Below are 3123 nucleotides of genomic sequence, written 5' to 3'. Positions count from 1 at the left end.
TGTCCATGTATTCCATAAAAGTGATTATGCTCTTTATAGTTTATTTCAAAAAGGTAAATTAAACTGCTGTGTTTAATATTATTTTACAGTTGTGTATAGCTATTTTAGTTAACTTTAATGTATGTCCCAGATAATTTTTTGAAAATATCATGTCCATGTCATTAACATGTTTAGCTGCAAATGTTTGCACCTGTCCTAAGTCAGGAATCTGATGTACAGTAGTTGTCGTTTGTTTATGTAATATATACGTGTTTCTCGTTTCTCGTTTTGTTTATATAGATTAGACCGTTGGTTTTCCCGTTTGAATGGTTTTACACTAGTAATTTTGGGGCCCTTATAGCTTGTTGTTCGGTGTGAGCAAGGCTCCGTGTTGAAGGCCGTACTTTAACCTATAATGGTTTAATTTTTAAATTGTTATTTGGATGGAGAGTTGTCTCATTGGCACTCACACCACATCTTCCTATATCTATTAGGTAATAACGTACATGTCATATAAACATGAAAACTAATAGAAAAACAAGTCTTGGGACAATTTTTCCTATTATAATGGGTACCAGACATATTTTTATTACTCAGTATTATGGACTTATTTTTTTAGACACATTTGTCCTAGGACTTCTCCTAGTAAAATTATGGACATGTACTTGATTAACTAGGAAAAAATGTCTGGCGGACACATTTTACTACCGGACCATAATAACTGTTACATTACTTCTATTTTTTTAAACTATAAAATACTCAATGAAGTATAAGAGCCGTTGTAGAGAGCCGTGGTGTAGTGGTTAGTGCATCGGACTACTAACACAAAGGTTCCTGGTTCGATTCCCGTTTGGGATGAAAATTTCAGGAACTTAATTTTCGGCTCTCCGTTGACACCATTTGCGAGTATGGTCTTGAGGAAACGATGATAGTCCGTCGGACGGGGACGATAAATGGCTGGCCCGTGTTAAGAGAGAGCCATATCTCTTGCACGTTAAAGACACCCTTGTAGATTTCGAAAAAGAGTAGGCTAATGCCGCTACAAGGCAGCACTCGCACCCGCAAAGTGGAAAGGGATTAATATAAGTTGTAAAACGTGTTTCCCAATCCACTATAAATAAATATGTTTAAACTAATGAAGTATAAAGAATGTCGAGTAGTTTAACATCCTTCCATTCAAAACAAAAACATCAGACATGTGTTTTAAACCTGTTTTATTGTACCATGTGGCTTAAAGCAAGTTGGTTGTCTTAAAGGGGCACTAGCTATGCAGTTGGCTAATAATCAAACTATATTGTGTTTGCCTTAAACATAAAACAGGTAGAATAATCATCTTCTTTCTGTTTGAACCCGTCGACCTGGAACTTATCAATTATTTGTACTAAAGTAATATTAATTACTTGGAAAACAAAAGGTCCTGGAATGAAGTATTTTTCAATCAACAACATTGTCCTATATAAGTTATACATAAAGTTGAATTCTTTTATTCGCTGTTTCACGTCATGCCCGTTAACAAGTTTAAATTCTTATACCTATACGCCTTCTTTCAAGTTCAGATTTCTAGTATTCGTATTGTTATCTTAGAAAGTCTTACTGATCAAAATATTACAATAGGAAAATAATTTGACAATGATCGAATAAAGAAGTGCCAACACTGTGAGTATGACCCGTATATATAGCAAAATCCTAAATACACCTTTTGGTGGTGCGCCTGTCAGATGCGGAACGTACAGATAAGGTAATAGGTAACAGGTGAATATACTATTGATATAAACTGTAAAAAAATAACATAAGGACCTAAGACATGAAGAGGTATGTTGTTCCCATATTTTGACTATTTTTATCACTATGTTGTACCCATATTTTGTCACTATGTTGAACCCATATTTTGACTATTTTTGTCACTATACTGTACTCATATTTTGACTATTTTTGTCACTATGTTCTACCCATATTTTGATTATTTTATTTATTATGTCTGTTTTGTTCACGAATCGTTGTAAATATAACGGAACTTGATGATCATACAAGGGAGGAGTTTGAGGATATAAAACCAGGTTCAATCCACCATCATTTAAAAATGCATGTACCAAGTTAGGATTATGACAGTTGTTGTCCAGTCGTCTTTGATATGTTTTTCATTTGATTTTATCATGTAATTAGAGACTTTCCCTTGGAGTAAAATATATTGTGATTTTACTAAAATATGCCAAAAAGACAACAATCCTACAAAAATCAAAACAAACGCCACAAGAAATCAAGCACCAGTGGCGGGCTTTATCTGACCCCTTAGCACTAATATAGCTATAATGTTTATGTGGCGACACTTTCCCTCTGATAGAGTAATCTGCAATGATTTTCATTCTAAACTAAACAATTTAATCCATTCTTTGGTTTGTGAGTAAGAAGTGCATGAGCTTTCAGTTGATCATTTTGCATTTGTTTTTCGAAAATCTGATCATTTGAAGAGTGTTTGTTGTTTTATATTTGCTTAAATATGAGTGTCATTCTGTCTGTTAAGGTGAGTTGTAAAGGCTGCAATTCTTTTAAAACAAAAAGGATGCAAACGGCAAAGCGTGTACATGTTTAACCCATTTGTTTAAAACATACGTTTGCCAAGTTTCCATCAACTGATTAAAGGCTGTATTTAAAAAAATAAAATAAAATAAAATACCAACAACATGTGCATGCATTATTGAAAGTTCAAACATGTAGGTTCAGTAAAGACTTATTTAAACGATCTATTTGTTTCTACTTTTGTAGCGTTTAGAAAACAATAACAAACGCCACACAAAGTTTACAAAATTTTCGTTACAAAGAAATGCACTGTATATTTCAATTTTACCGATACATTGTAATGTTGCTTCTGGCCAAATAGATCTGTTAAAATACCTACTTACGGTTTTTTTGTATATTGATTAAGAGAGGAGCACATAGTCGGATAAGCCATTGTCTTCATTGAAAGCAGTTGTATTGAATGAATTTCTGTTTTTTTTTGTTTTTTTTTTATTAATTTCATAACTATGATATGTATATTTCTCTTTGTCAATCTCTTCAGCCAATCAGTCACTGAATTTTAATTCTTGCATTTCATTTTCTAGAGGAATAATTTTACTTATACTGAACAATAAAAACACAAATCAA

Source organism: Mytilus edulis, chromosome 5 (genome assembly GCF_963676685.1).
Source record: "Mytilus edulis chromosome 5, xbMytEdul2.2, whole genome shotgun sequence".
NCBI lineage: Eukaryota > Metazoa > Mollusca > Bivalvia > Mytilida > Mytilidae > Mytilus > Mytilus edulis.
This window is presented reverse-complemented; position numbering follows the sequence as displayed.